Source organism: Lissotriton helveticus, chromosome 7 (assembly GCF_964261635.1).
Source record: "Lissotriton helveticus chromosome 7, aLisHel1.1, whole genome shotgun sequence".
Classification (NCBI taxonomy): domain Eukaryota; kingdom Metazoa; phylum Chordata; class Amphibia; order Caudata; family Salamandridae; genus Lissotriton; species Lissotriton helveticus.
In genome coordinates, this window is record NC_136068.1 from 1479686190 (window position 1) to 1479703027 (window position 16838).

General features: G+C 46.6%; 1 long non-coding RNA gene across 1 annotated transcript in view; it reads left to right on the forward strand.

Annotated features, from left to right (window-relative positions):
* The window catches only part of LOC144767487 (uncharacterized), a 98017-nt gene that overhangs the window by 63921 nt on the left and 17258 nt on the right, over positions 1 to 16838 (forward strand). Inside the window, exon 2 of the long non-coding RNA XR_013598230.1 lies at positions 3312 to 3546. This is a non-coding gene — a long non-coding RNA (uncharacterized LOC144767487). The remainder of the gene's footprint in view (positions 1 to 3311; positions 3547 to 16838) is intronic.

Sequence of the window (16838 nt, forward strand, 5' to 3'; positions counted from 1 at the left end):
ATCAATCAATTTCTGACAAAACAACAATTATTACTAATGAGCTTGCATATTCATTTTTTGGTGGCTTTCAATCGACAGCATATAATGGCTCCCGCCATTGATTTACCATAAACTTTGATGTCTTGAATGGCTAATGTAATGGATCATGTGCTGGATGGCTAAACACATATAAGGTCCCACAGAAGAGCCCTTTTGGTTATGCCAATGCTTGTCCTTCATTTGTGTCTGCATGCTTTGTATGCCTTTAATTTATCTGCCTGCAGTCCACCTGGTTTATTACACCCCTCATGGAAGCCAGCTCCTGTCCTAGTGAGGATATGATTAGCTTTATCTACCTCTAAGGCATGAAGCGGAGTGCTTACAGTGATCCCCTTCATCCAGTTCTTTTGGGAGGATTCCTTTTGTGTGAATGTTCCAATTATAACCATAGTTTGGTTATAGGGTTGGGCACAGTTAATTCTTGTGTATGGCATAGAGACACTCTTTCCTGGATGAGGGTGTACTCTAATGACTGCTTTTAATGCACATACACCACCCTTTTAACTCCTCCAATGCATTCTGAGTCATGTTCTCTTTAAGTTATCCACTGACCTTGTAGACCATCACAGTGTCCCTCAATAGAGGGACACTGTGATGGTCTACAAATGATTTCCACTGGACCATGGTCCACAAGTATTTGGAGGATTGGTCAACCTCTTCCAATAGGTACTCCTGCCTCATATCTTATATGATAAACGTCAATATGAGTGTATGTCCATTGTGCTGCCAAATAGTGAATGTTATCTATTTCCATGGGGTGGTTAGGGTGCCAAGCATCAAATTGGCCCAGATCATTGAGCCATGCCTTCACCTCTATTGACCACTTTGTGGTGCCTCCCAAATGCTACTCGGACCTCTCCTGAGTAGCTTTCATAACATTGAGATCAACCCAAAAGAGGGGCCTGTAATAAAGTCTCTGATTGTTCATATGGTGCTTTATATAATCTTGTTTTGACCTAAGACAGAAGTTACTAGCATATTGTGGGGCTGAAATATGCTCTAAATATAAGATAAAAATAAAATAGGGACCCTTGGTCAATGTAAGTCTAAGAAAGCTTTGAGTATTCTCGTCTAGACTGCTCAGGTTTCAAGTCTTTCGTTACGAACTCTGCAGATCATTCACAGGTGGCAAAAGGTCCAGAAAGAATGCCGTCTTTCAATATTCCCTTTGTCCAAGTTTTTCTGAGGCCCTCGGGGAAAGGAGAGAACTATTTGGGTTTGAGCCCAGGTGACTGAGAATCTGCAAAACTAGTCCAAAGCCCGAAGGCCTCTAAAAAAATCACTGCCAAAAGGCAACAGCGGCCGCAACCAAGTCATGGTTGATGTTTCTCGGTTTCAAAGGTCCACTACCCAAAGCCAAAAAGAGTGTCTTGGTGTCCAGTTACCAGAGAAAACAGGGATCCGCTAATTTGTGCTTCTGACATTGCGGTCTAGTAACAAGCCCCAATGATCACAATCATTGTTCAGTGTGGCAGGCTAACACGTGCTGGATGTGCTTTATCATACATCGACTGGTCCTGGTCATCTCCCATAACAAACTTTAAGATCTGTTTTCTTCTGGTTCATCATTTGCCACCGAGGGTCTGGATTGTTTCTAAAGCCCAAACATCACTTGAAACCTCATTATATCTCCAGATCGGTAAAAGCAGATATGGAGGACTACATAGTCGGAGATGATGCAAGGTCACCACAGTTTAGCCATGCAATGTTCTTTGCAGGTCCTAATCCTTTTAATATTGTTGGGTGAGTCTGACTAGAGAGGGCAAAGCCGTAGTGGTTCATAAGACTCATTTTTATAAAAAAAAACTGCTTCCAAACCTACTCTAATATGCTACATCATACTTGTGTCCTATTGGTCAGGGGCTTGCTCTCCTCCACATCTGGTGGTGCAGCTCCTTCTTCAAAGGGCAGGTTACAGAAAAAGGAAATTTCCAGGGCCTCGAGGAGCCATATTGCCCTTAAAGGAAGAGTCTGATTCACAGTAAACTCCTCTCTGAGTGCTTTCTCAGATCCAAACAAAGAACAATTTACTGACTCAAGCACTGTGGTTAAGTCCACTGGGGGGGGAGCTGAATCCAACTACAGGCCAAGCTTTCTTTCAAAATTAAAACTGTTGTTTAATTTGGGTGGAGTTTTCCCAAGCTTATGCTAAGCGGGGGGGGGGGGGGGGCAGCTGCTACTAAATGCTTGAGCAGGTCTTTTAGATGTAACTGGCCATCCTGTGGTCACGGTTGTTACTGATGTTATGTGATGCCTTTTTGCCCAATCTGTACTCTCATTCTTGTTGTTTCTTCCACTTTTCTCCAACTCTGCTTTTTTCATCTCTTTTTGCACCCTTTCCCCCTTTTGGACGTCATGCCTTTTTGGAGCTGTTTGCTGTCCCATTTTTCTGTCCCAGCGCTCTCACCTGCCTTCCCTGATCCCACTGCTCACTCTTGCCCCACTCATTGGTCTCAGTACTTCTCACCCCTCCCACTCCTGCAGACTTAATTGCCCCTATGGCTCTCAACTCCAACTCCTTCATCCTCCTCTGTGACTTCAACTATCACATGGAGGATCACACCTACCACAACATTAGCACCCTCCCAGAGGACCTGAATACGCTCTGGCTCATCCAACAAATAAAAGACTCCATCCACGCAGCCAGACACATCTTTCATGTGACATACCTGTATACTCCATTTTAGATTCAACTCTTCAACTTGACATCTCTTTCTTATGGTGCCCGTTGCCACACTTTCGGCTAATTTATGAATGTGCTTTATGTGCATCTTTGATAGGCACCGAGACCCTGTAATCTGCACAGTTAGTTCCAGGGTCATACATGTAGGACACAATGGGGAGTTACTTTTACCTTGCAAGTCTTTCCAATGTATATGTTTTTATTGGTAAGTGGTAAGTAGTTTATATATTTTTAAGTGTAATTACAAAAGTGGGGGTTTTGGGATCGCCCTCCAAAAAGTAAACCTGTAATCAACATAAATGTAATTTTTTTTAAATATATATATATAGTTCGTGTACAATAGCATATTAAGATTTATTGTATCATTTATGAACAGTAGGTGGCAGTGTTAGTCTGTGACTGGTTTTTTTGGGTGGTAAAATTATGCATTGTAGTTGATTGCGTGGTAAAGGTATTTTAGGTGTGAGTGAATGTAAATTTGTGGTAGTGGTATGCGTCTTAAAATTTGCATCGTAAAAACGTGCTGGTAAAAAAAATGCATGGTAATGTCATACAACCAACACAATGCCACTGTTTTCCTTTTTTTCAGTACTCATTAGGAGACATTCCGTTTTAGCTAGACAAAATTAAATGAGCTGCTCTGTGCCTCTGCCACAGTTGATAAGAACTGTACTTTATTATATAAACATCTTCCATGCTAAGGCACGTTGAGAGGAGAATTTTCATGCTGGGATTGTCACGGAACCGCTGCGATCTGTGACTGAGATGCAGCCCTGCTGACTACGTCCTCCACTGTGACCGGCTTCTCGACACCTAAGACAAAGGTATGTGGCTTAGGCTATCCCATTTGATCTGGCAGAATGGGGCTTCCACTATGCTCTCTTTAGTAAAGTATCAGATACAGATAGGCACAGGCAAACATTAGCACCAATTAACATGGTTCAATTTTTCATATTCATACTGATGCTTATTACAGTAGTTTGCCTCATTTTTCTAATAATCGCTTTTCATGCAAAATCACAAATTCCATAAATGTCAGCAAATGCATTGTGGTATCTTTCTTGTGTTTACCTTGGGCATTCTCGAGTAACCAAATAAAAGGGTTAGATCTACTTCTACTGATTCCTTGAGAATGGCGATTCTCCAAGTAGAGTGAAATGAGAATCAAGGTTTCATTAAAGACACGGAGGCTAACATTATGCATATTATCCTTTAATTGCCACTCTCCACAGCATCTTTAAAGAACTACAAAACATCACGAACACAGCTGTCCATTAATAACCCTGCTCCTGAAAATTCCTCCTCTTTAAATTGGCAAAATCGGGGGGCATGGCCAAGATGGTGGCTGAGTAGCACTGTTTCTAAGTGGCACCGCTCGCCGAGGCCGATCTATAGCATCTACAGGCGGCATCGAGTCCCGGATCGGGACCACCTGAGTCCCTGAGCTGTGCTACTCACCGAGGGTGCGGCGGACTGGTGAGCGGGCCCTGTCCTCAGCGGCGATCGGCAGCGGTGTCTGAGGTGTGGCGCCCGGCGACGCAACCTGAGTCAGCCAAGGAGCGACCCGGGGGTCCCGCCGTCTAAGCCTGGGCCGACGGCGGCGGGGGTGTCCCATGGGCCTTGAGGGCCCAGATTAAAACGATCGGCAACGGGTTCTGCTGCGGATTCAGGGCGATAAGACTGCGTCCTGCAGTGAGGCCTGTACTGGGTGGGTGATCTGCCTGCTTCGTACGCGTCCACAGAGGCCAATTGGCGGAGAGTGAGAAGGGGGAGGAATGGAGCCGCCTCTTCTAGATAGGGTGGTGGCCCGGCGGCCTCTCTTCTAGATAGGGTGGTGGCCCTTAAAAGAGCCGTTGTGTTTGCAGTGTCTCGGCGGAGGCCCGGCGTTAAACAGAGGGGAAGGTCACAGACCCGGATCAACGGGGTGAGTCTTTGAGGCTGCTTTACTTCCACTGCCCAATTTCGTGAGAGTGACTAGCCCGACCTGCATACGCTCCCCTTGAAAACAGTGGGGCCTAAATTTGGGGCTGTGCTACTCTGAGCTTAGTGATCTGGCCCCCCATCCGTCACACTGGTGTTGAGGACCCTGGTTGGGCGTAGAGAAGATCTAACGTCCGCACCTTGGTGCCCTTGATTGCATGTGTGCACATCCTGTGGCTGTCGTTGAAGGTGCTCACACAGTGGGGGCAGCACCCTGGGGCCCCTGAGCTTGAAGTGTGACTGAACGAGTAGGATTGCTGCTGGGCCCTAGATGCAGTCGGCTCCCACGTTACTGGGACTCATCCACTCCCGACGTAGTTCGACCCGGCTTCTGCGTGAGTGGCGGCCGACGGAGGCTCTACCCCTGCTACTGGTGTTACGCGGCCTGGGAATGACTGGCAGTGGCTATGACCACTTTATCGGCAGGACCCGTGGGGGAGCACTCTCGTGTGGGCTCGTTCGATCGCCATCTCTAACCTTGGCGTATCATTTTGGCACCATGTCGCTACTCCTGGCTTGAGCACCACTGGGAAAGACTCCTGGATACAGTGCCCTCCGGATACCTTGGCCCCCAGGGCCAGCATGGAGATTTCTCCAGCCCAGCAATTGTATCTCGATTGAATATTGAAGTATTGTACCTTGGAGCAGCTGCGACTATATTTTACCCTGAGTGGATTTTTCCTTCTCCGCTTCTTTGCATCGCCATGTGGCACCCCTTCTAGGTTTTCGGATCGTTCTTTCTAAACGTATCCTCAGTGCAGTTATATCCCCAGTGCAGTTATACATTGTATACCTTTTAAGGTTCTTTGCTGCATATTGTATCTTAGCCAATGTCTTTCAGACCTGCTTATACACTATACATTGTGTATTTTGATTATTGATGGCCCTTCCATGGCCACAAATCATAAAGATGAAGTCTGCACCCTGATGAAGGAAGAACTCAACAGTGGCATTTCCGAAACGCGCGTCAGCGCTTTCACTTCTGTTGTCATATTTGTTATCTGTGGTGTATTGTTTATGTATTTTGTGTATAATGTTTCTTGTTTTGTGATGTAATCTTTGAGTTTCACAGTGATGCATTTGTTATTCAGTTGTACTTTATTTGTTAATTAGTTGATATTTTGTTTAGTGTTATTTTTTCGTGCTTCAGGGTTGTCTGTAGGATGTTTATCTGCTTATTGTGCACATGAATGTTATTTATTATGTGTTCACTTTTATGCACTAAAAATATTTATGCAAATCATTTTTCTAGAAAAAAGTAATGAATTTTAAAAATACGATGAATAAATAATTGTGATATCAGCCTTTTGCTGGGTGACATTTTTACATTTGGAGCTATCGCCCTTTCATATTGTTTGTAGTGTTCTTGTTTTTCATTGTATGACCACCTCTCAAGCCAGGAGAGAGACTATGAATAAGGATCCCTCCATCAAAGACCTGCTCGAGAAAAAGAGCGGGAAAATGTCTAACGATCCAGGCAGGCACCCGGAGGCCAGTCATGCGGCGGATCCCATCACAAAGGAGTTAGTGGAACAGCTCTTCAGTTCGCTTAGAGATGACTTTTCTAGCCTCCGTCAAGAAATGGCCTCTGATGTCAAGCAGCTACAGACGGAGCTCGGAGAAATTGGGGACAGAATGGACACCCTGGAACGCAACGGAGACAGGCGAGAGGAAGAGCTTACGCTTCAGGCTAGGTAACTCCTCGATCTCCGTGAAAGAAACAATGAGCTGTACCTCAATCTGGAAGACCTAAAAAATCGTTCGAGGCACTCTAATATCCGCATTAAGGGAGTTCCACTTTTGGCTGATAGAGGCACATTGGAAGAGCGGGTCCTTCGTCTCTTTAGGCACATGGTCCCGGAGCTGCGAGACAAGGAAGTCGTGTGGGACCGCACACATCGTGCTGGGCGGTCCGCCTCGGGCCCCGGCCAACCACAGGACATCCTGACCTGCCTGCATTCCTTTCGTCAGAAAGAACTCATCATGGCCGCCACGAGGGATCGCTCGATGGTGGATTTCGAAGCCCTCCAAGTGGGTGTCTTCCAGGATCTTTTGCCCCTTACCCTGCAGAGGCGCAGGGAGCTGCTGGATGCCCAGGGTCCTTATGCTGCCATGTTGGGTCTGGTGCCAGTGACTTGCAACATCGGTCTTGGTGGTGGAGCCACACCATCTGGATGGTGATGACCAACTGCCAGACACATGGACCCCTGCACGAGAGTGCGATCTGTTCTGATGAGACAACGTCACTGTTGTTCCTTTGTTTTCCTGTTACTCCTCCTCTGTTGTTTTCTTCCTTCTGCTTTTCCTGGCTTTCTCTCTATACCTACATGAGATCTGTGGCTCCTTTATGGTCAGGTAGGGAGTGTCTTTGATTCTGGAAGTCGGGGTGGGAGTTGTGCTTTGTGTGGATGGGAGCCTCAGGTGGGGTAGGTTTTGGCAGTTGGGCTTCTTCGGGGTGCATTGCTCAATCACCTTTTGGGCTCCTATCCACCCAGGTTCACTAGATGCTTTGCTAAACTCCTGGGATCTATTTACTGGCACACACCGTGGGACGACCCCTCCAGACCGGGTGACACTGCACAGCGCTGCGTGGGAGGACAGGGTTGTTTGGATGGGAGTCTGGGGGTGCAGAGTGGGGTGGGGGAGCAAGTATTCAGTCATCCCTGGTTTCTCTCTGTTGATGGCGGGGCTTGTGTACAATGGTTCTTCCTCACACTGACACGTGACCCGTCTTAAAGTAGTTATCTTGAGCTTCAATGTTCGGGTCCTTAATTCACCGACGAAGAGGCGAACGCTTCTTAACTTGTTGAGTGCCGCAAAGTGTGATATTTGCCTTTTACACCTTATGCGGGCGGATTGGCAGCGACTTCGATCTAGATGGTTTGACCGACAATACTTCTCCTCAGGTCTCAGGAAGAAGGCAGGGGTGGCGATTCTCCTGGCTACACATTTCCAGGGGATTGTGGCCAGGACTTTCGCAGATGTTGCGGGACGCCTTCTTTCTCTGCGGGTGTTAAAGGGGGGCCGGGTGCACACATTAACATCGGTCTACAGTCCTAATAAGCATCAGGAGATTTTACTTTGTGATACCCTGAATTTACTCATGGAATCCCCGGATGAGGATGTAGTGATCGGGGGGGACTTTAACATAGTCCCAACCGCGGACCTGGACAGGTTGACGCTCAGGATGGGGCATACAGGCTCACGCTCGGCCACGACACTTCAGCGGCTGAGAGAAGCCGGTCTTACGGATGCTTGGTGCCATAACTTCCCCTCCGCACAGGAATATACTTTCTTTTCCGCAGCGCATCAAACTTACGCCCGCATAGACCTCTTTTGGACTCCGCACAGGGTCACGGTGTGTACCGACAACGTCTCTATTGGGGGTAGCGGGCTTCTCGGACCATTCCCTGATAGTTTTAATGCTGATTCTCCCAGGCGGCTCCCCGGAACGTTATGCCTGGCGCCTAAATCACACACTACTTGCCTATGATGCCAATGTCACTGAATTACGGGCGCCATTAAAACATATTTGGAACTGAATGACGCTGGTGCGGTTGAGGTGGGCACGCTATGGGATGCCTTGAAGGCAGTCATCTGCGGGCGCTGTATAGCTATTGCGGCAAGTCATAACCAGGACCGTAAGGTGAAGAAGGGGGAGCTGGAGGCTCAGATTCAAGAATTGGAGGGGGTTCATCGCTGTACTGGGGCAGTGCCGACACGGTGACTCCTTACGCAAGCGAGGAAGAAATTAAGGGCCTTAGACATGCACTGCCCTGAATATGCTTTGCTCCGCACCACACAACGTTATTAGGAGGGGGGAACAAAGCCGGGAGACTCTTGGCACATGCCCTTGGAGCTGAAACAGCGGCGCGTTGAGTCGCGGAACTTATGAATGCCCGGGCGTAATCTTGCGAGCGGACCAGGACATCGCATCTGAATTCGAGGCCTTCTATAAGGTGATGGATCAAGCCCTGATCTTTGGACTGGGTAAGAGTGGTCTGCTTTATTCAGACACTCTGTTCATCACCACCCCCTTTTCTGAATCATTTTGTCCACCATAAGCGTGGAAGGGTATACTCAGACATGAGTCCCTTGCTCACTGCTCCATCAGGATTCAAGCAAGCCGGGCCGACGAGGCTGAAATGCCAGAAACCGGTCCCCGGTAGCTTGTCTCCTTTCTGGTGAAGAATTGGCTTGGTAGTTTGGTCTGCCCTGTTCCCATGATGCACTGGGCCAGGGACAGACTAATTTGCATATAGCCAGGTTCTGAGCTGGGATGGGGCAGTGAGCTAAATAACGGTGATGGATCAAACCCTGATCTTTGGACTGGGTAAGAGTGGTCTGCTTTATTCAGACACTCTGTTCATCACCACCCCCTTTTCTGAATCATCTTGGAGCTGAAACAGCGGCGCGTTGAGTCGCGGAACTTATGAATGCCCGGGCGTAATCTTGCGAGCGGACCAGGACATCGCATCTGAATTCGAGGCCTTCTATAAGGCATTATATTCAGCTGAAAGCCTGGACCCCACTGCAGCTGAAGAGTTCACACGGGCAGCTCCTGTGACCCCACTACTGGACTCCATTGCGTCCAATTTGGAGGCAGACACCTTCAGCACCATGGGGAGACTTACCCCTTCGATGACCATGGCTGAAGTTGTGGTCTTACCCAAACCTGGAAAGGACACCCGGGAGTGCGCTTCGTACCGTCCCATCTCACTGCTTAATGTGGACCTAAATTTTTTTACCACCATCTTGGCGGCTCGACTCGCCCCACATATGCAAGGTATGGTGGACCCGGACCAATCTGGGTTTATTCTGGACCGCAACTGTGGGGATGGGACTCGACAGCTGTGCCACTTGTTAGATAAGACACAACGCACCCAACTCCCGGTGATGTTTTTGTCGGTGGATGCCGAGAAGGTATTTGACCGGGTCCATTGGCCCTACTTGCATCAGGTCCTATGCCGATACGGCCTCCGGGAGCGGTTCCGGAAATGGGTGAACTGTGTAGGCCCGAATGAGAGTCGATGGAGTGGTCTCCCAGCCCTTCCCAATCAGGGGTGGCGCAAGACGGGGGTGTCCGCTATCTCCTTTCCTCTTCGCACTCTACATGGAGCTGTTTGCTGAATGGGACGGGTTCGCCAGCTTCCTGCGGTCAACGGGGTTTGGATGGGGGATAGGGAGCACAGGATCTCACTGTACGTGGACTGCGTGATCCTTTTCCTGTCCAATCCTCAGTCATCTCTCCCCACCTGCTGATGGAGGTAGCTGCCTTCAGCGCTGTGTCAGGGTTCAAAATTAATTTGCAGAAATCTCAAGTGTTGAGTCTCATGCTCCCAGTGGTGGACCTCCTCTGTCACAACTCTTTTCATTCTCCTGGGCTGTTAGTGACATTACCTATCTGGGGCTCCGGATCTTCTCTACCACTGTGAAGACGGCACAGGTGAATTTCTCGGAAGCACTGGCTAAAGCCTGCATTGATCTGAACTACTGGAGGAGGCATGCTCTTTTATGGCTGGGCAAGATAGCAGCCTTTAAAATGACAATCTTACTGCATTTGCTATACGTTATGCTGACGCTTCCCTTGTGTCCACCATCCACGGTATTGGTCCAAATGCAACAACTAATTAATGGCTTCATTTGGGGTGGGAAGTGAGGTACTGGGTTTTTCAGAACCGGTACCGAACCGGTAACCCAGTGGTGTCAGGGTACACACCCAAAGACCTCGAGTACTTTCCTGATTTAGACCACAGAAACTCAGTCTTCTAGGTGAAGTCAAGGATCGATTTTATTGGCTTCAACCAAGTAACAGGTCCTAGAAGTACAACACACGGGATGTATATTCTCAGGAGACTGCTCCATCTTACAAAGCCAGGCTTCTCTTTTTATACAAAATATTAAGCTTCAGGCAAACATTCTTGGATTTACAGTATACTATTCACATATTTTCGTTACAAAGGAAAAGCAGAGTCATGATGACAAGCCCATATTTCAGTTCGTCCAGCCCACAACAAATTACCCGGCAAGGCCCAGTATTTCCATCAGATACCGGTGGACCCCCAATAAAAACGGGCACCTCCCCATCATAAAGCAAGTGAGAGAGAAAAGAGCAGGGACAGGTGTGAGCAAGATTCGGCAGGGTGTGTGTGCGATGAAAAGGGTTTATGGCCTGTTGTGCCTTGATGCTATCTTGTTCGGCCACTGGGAGAAGAACTGACCAAACAGGTTCGGCCTGGGGCAATGGTTCCAACTTGCCCAGGTCACAGGAAAGTCAATTATGTTGTATGTGTCCTTTGGAATCGAATTTAGCTGTATCATAAGCCTATGTAAAGGGCAACTCACAAAATGGCTTCCGTATACAAAATGGAAGCCAAGGGTTCAAGACGAAAACTGCGATTTTGAGGTGAAATCGTCACTCGAATATGATGAAAATGCTTGTACATAGTGTACTAGCCATTCTCGGTATTTTGATATAAAAATCGTCATGCTATGATGAAGTTTAATTCTCGAGTCCAGAATTTTCAGAACTACAAACCCTCCTTTTGCCCTTACATAGGCAATTTAACCTAATCTCACGCTAATCTGAGTCCAGGTCTATATTCCTAAAGTCATTGAGATGTTGCTGTAACATCATTCTAGTACTTAGCTCGTCTCTTGATACAGGTTTACTTACACATGATGTAGCACAGAGGCCACATATTGCAGGAGCACACTGCACGCACAGACAGAACAGGAAAAGAATGGCTAAGACCATCCCAATGACCATCAGAATTTTCCATCCCCAGCCGGATATCAGTTCCCAGAACCATTCCATCAAAGACCAATCTCCTTTATCCACATGAACAGATTCGGAAATCTTATGCAGTTTAGAGATGGCCTGGTACACTGTTGGAGCGTTATCTGGAATGAAAACACAGCAACTCGATTGGATCAATCTACATACCCCACCTCAGTCTGCAAGTATGACATCTAATGCGACCCTGTTCTGAAGGGTCATAAGACGATCCGACTGGAGCTCTGCAGTCAAGTTACTAAGGGCACCAGCAGTTTCAATTACGGTGGACTCAACCACCCTTGTCAATTGCCTTATGTTCCTGCTGTTAGCCATCGGTCCCCAGAACGGCAGAAAACCCTTTACGAAGTCCCCAAATTCTTGTCCTGCAGTGTCTTCTTTACTCAAGACACCTCTAACTATCCTTGTCTTGTGGTAATCTGCCGCTGCTGTGTAGGTGGGAGGCAACAGGAATGAAACAAAACATGTGCCCGAAAAGTCAGGGGGCAACCATGTATAGGCTCTATCATGGCAGATGAAATAGGTACTCTTAGCTGCTAAAAACGAAGGGGAAGTCTGGGCTGGGATGGGGTACAATCCAAATCGGGGAAGATCTCTTAGCTTGCTGTTTCTCACTCAGAGTAGCTCCATATCCGGTTACGTTCCATCCTGTGTATATTAGTGTCTCATCTCTCGGGATAGTCTCATAAGAAATGTCTTCCTTTATCATATCTACTATACCCTTAACTAGAGCACTATTTTTAGGATTGTCTGTTACAGAACGTAGGGGGTAGATTTCATGTGCATATATGAACAGTGTTCTGTATGCCCACACAGAACCATTGTGACTGAATGGCAGGACCAGATAAGGGATACCTTTATCCGTTGTGTGAGGCATAAGACCACACACCCAACAGTTAGTTGTGCTCATTACAAGTTGGTGTTGGTGCAAAAGCTGAACAAATGAGTTATTAATAAACTCTAATCTCCTAGCTGATTCGTGTTCAGGAAGGGTTTGAAAAGAATGTGAGGAAACAGTGGAAGGAGGAGGTATAGGCGATGTAGTGGGTGCAAATGTTACTTGAAAAGAGAATAAAACATAACTTATCAAAAATATCATCACACTGAATAACATGAAAATGCACAATATCAAAAAGCTTTTCTTTGTCATTATTTTACATATCTTGGTTTTAAAGTTCATGGTTTTGGCAGGTCTCTTCATCTCGAAAAACTCCATCCTCTCTAAAGTGCTGCCCGCGATGGGAGGTTGTTTCTGCTAAGGAATGCTTCTGTCAGTCTAGGGCAACTCCCTTGGACCAACCAGAACTGTCGACCTAACGTCGTCAGCTGCACCCCAAAGACTTTGGGCAATCGCGGCCCTAGCAGCAGAACCCGGATGGCGGTTTGAAAAACAAAAATAAGCAAGTGTCTCAGATGGGAGAGCTGCACTTTTCATAAAATAGTAGGGAAAAAGGATTTATTTGTCCATAGGTCTCGGCCTCAAATTATAGCGCTGTCTCCCAGGTACTGTTTGGTCTTTGAAAAGGAGTTCAGGTTCTGTAGTGTCCAATCGAATTGACGGTGATACAGCTGGTTGCAAAATGTTATCACTCTCTTGTTCAGTAAGTGTTCCTTTTACACGTGCATCACTGAAAGGCAGAAAACGTGGCACAGTTTCAGTTTCTGAGTCGGCGACACCCTTCTGGACCCACTGGTCATACGGCAGAGGCAGAGGGATCCGTTTGCAATGGATCCCGTGGATCCAGTTTTTCTTCCCCTCCACTCGAACAGCTGATCTTGTGGAAAGAAGGACGAGGTGCGATCCGGTCCACCTGGGCTGATCGTTCTTGGTTCGCTGGAAGTTCTTCACAAGAACCCAGGATCCAGGGTTGATGGGGTGACCTGGAGTTTCAGAGACCGGAGGCAGGGTGTCATGGACCTGTTGATGCAAAACACGCAATTTAGCCGTCAATTCGTACAAATAATCAAGCAAAACAGGGTGCTCTATTTCACTGAACTTAGTGGGCCTTGGCACTCCCCATATGTTGGCCGGGCGGCCAAAAACTATCTCATATGGACTAAGTCCCACTCGCGAATGTCATTCTGGTGGATAGGAGTGCTAGGGGTAGAGCGTCAGGCCATTTAAGACCAGAGCTCGCTTGGATTTTGGCCAGTTTAAGTTTTAAAGTGCTGTTGTAGCATTCTACTAATCCAGCTGATTGGGGGTGATTTGCAGCGTGGAACTTTTGCTGAATGCCTAGCCCTTCACATACTCTCTTCATCACACGACACACAAATTCACTCCCATTGTCACTCCAGACCATTCTAGGCATTCCGAATCTGGGGAAGAACTCTTTCACAAGGGCTTTAGCTGTGGATAAGGCAGTGTTGTCTTTTAGGGGATAGGCTTCCACCCATCTTGAAAAGGCACAAACAACAACGAGTACGTATTTTAAGTTATTGCACCTCTCCATGTGGATGAAATCTAGCTGCAAAACCTCAAACGGATACGTAGGAGGTGCAAAATGACCAGCTGGAGTTGGGGTTCCCCTACCAGGATTGTGTTTCAGACGCACCATGCAATTCTTGACGACATTCTCTGCACACTTGGGAATTCCTGAATTTTGCCATACTGGAGCCAACAACTTGCAAATCCCTTTCACGCTGATATGAGCCATTGTAACCACTGCAAGCACATATGCATCGGGTAACAACCATCTCTGATGCCCTGACAATTCAATCCAGCAACCATTTGCATCCATTCTACCCATACTTTCTCTCCACATGCTCAACTCTTTCTCTGTAGCTCCAGCTTGAATAGACTTCACACTCTCTATCGTGTCTTCACACATTCCAACATCACCAACCCATCTTGCAGGGCCTGCAACATACATTCGGCTCATCACATTCCTTGCAGTTTCTTTCGCGATTTTGTCAGCAAATGCATTTCCACGACCAACATCATCAGTCACCTTCTTGTGAGCACTACATTTCACAATCGCCACTTGCAGAGGCAAGGTCAGTGATTCAAGAAGCTCATTCACCAACCGACCATGCTGAATCTTAGCTCCATGCGAAGTCAGGAACCCACGTTCTTTCCACAGTCGTCCAAAACTATGAGCCACACCAAATGCATACTGACTGTCGGTGTAGACAGTCACTTTTATTCCTTTTGACAACACACATGCACTCGTAAGTGCAATCAATTCTGCTGCTTGAGCTGAATTATGTGGAATACGTGCGCTTCAACAATTGTATGCAAAGTCGTGACAGCATATGCTGCAGTCGTATCACCATTCGGGAGCTTGAAGCATGAACCATCCACCCACAATGTACCATCACATTCAGCAAGAGGAGTGTCCTGGAGATCTATTCTCCCTTTCGTTTCTTCTTCTGTTCTAAGAAAACAATCATGCTGTTCTGAAGAATCTAATTCCTCTACAATTGGCAACAACGTAGCTGGGTTTAATGTGCTACATCTTTTTATGTGCACATGACTTGCTAACAAGGTTAATTCGTAACCTGACAATCGAGCACTAGTTAAGTGCTGTGTCTTGGTTCTGTTTAACAACGTGTCCACTGCATGTGGAACCATCACGACTAACATATTATTCATCACTAGACCCGCTGACTGCCGAATAGAAACAGCTGCTGCCGCTGTTGCTCTTAAACAACTTGGCAATGCTTTAGCTACTGGATCCAAAGTCGACGAAAAATATGCACATGGACGCTGTTTGTCTCCAAACAACTGTGTCAGCACTGATAATGCACAGCCTTGTTTCTCATGGACATACAATGTAAAGGGCTTACTATAGTTGGGGGTACCCAACACAGGAGCCGAACATAATGCTGTGCGCAATTCAGAAAAACTTTTCTGACACTCTTCAGACCAAGGAACAGGATTGGGTGTGTCTTTACACGTTAATGCCACCAAAGGTTTGGCTAATAACGAAAAAATTGGTATCCACTGTCTGCAATATGATGTAATACCCAAGAAAGCACGCACTTCTCTCTGTGTTCTTGGCACACTCAATTTCGCTATTGCCTGAATTCTTTCTGGGGTCAGTTTCCTTCCCTCCTTCGATAAGAGATGACCTAAGTAGGTCACTTCTTGTTGACAATATTGTAATTTGGAAAGTGACACCTTGTGATGCAAATCACACCAGATGACGCAACAATGACAACGTGGCTTTCTTACATATTTCCTCAGTATCTGCAGCGACAAGCAAATCATCAACGTACTGTACAAGAGTAGCACCTTCAGGTAAAACAATTGTATCAAGCTGTGTTTTTAAAGCTTGACTATATATTGATGGACTTTCACAGTAGCCCTGGGGAGCGCGTTTGAAGCGGAAGCTGCGTCCTCCTAAACTGAAGCCAAAAATATCCCTGCTCTCCTCAGCAATCGGGATGCTGAAGAAAGCATTCTTCAAGTCAATCACCGAAAACCATGTTGCAGAAGCTGGAATCATAGTCAAAAGGGCAGTAATGTCAGGAACAACTGGAAATTGTGGTACGACTATTTTATTGACCTCTCTAAGATCAATCACAAATCTGTAAACAGGTGGCTGGGAAGGATCAGTTCGTTTTAAAACAGGCAGAACAGGGCTATTGCAAACATTGCCTCTTGTCTCTTCAATTACATCTTTTTCAATTAGATCGTAAACGATCGCTAGCAAAGCTTTTTCACCTTCACTAGAGATTTTATATTGGGGAATTCGTGGCATTTTAACATTGGCTTTCAATGTTACAACATATGGTGGTATTTCTAAAAGACCCACATCATTAGGACCAGTAGCCCAAAGAATATCGGGAAGAAACGACAATTCTGTTGGAAGTTTATCCCTTGAAAAAATACATTGGAGAAACCACTTTCTTACCTAAAGTAACTTGTACTCCCGAAGGAGAACAGTACAAAGTCGCATACAATCTTTTTAACAGATCCAATCCCAACAAGTTTTCACCACAACCTGTTGTCAGAATAAGGGGTGCTTCAAATTCACAAGGACCAACAGAAAGAGACAAAGGGTCAGAAATCGGATTTCTAACCAGGGCGCCAGAAAAACCCACTGATACATTCATTTCGCCAGACAAAGGTGCGCCAAGGAGTTTGGAGTGCATAATAGAACTCTTTGTAGCACCAGTATCCAACAGAAAAGGCTCTGACACACCTGATGTAATCACCTCAACGTATGGTCCACTCTGATCTACTGGAACTGAAACAACTCCCTCTCTTTGTCTATGGCTGTCCTAGCAATCATTACCTTCCCAATGCTCCTCTTCTGTATAGTAATCATCAGCATAGTACTGAGCTGTCCTACCAGATGCGTTATTCTGCTGATCGAACCTATTCATAGAATT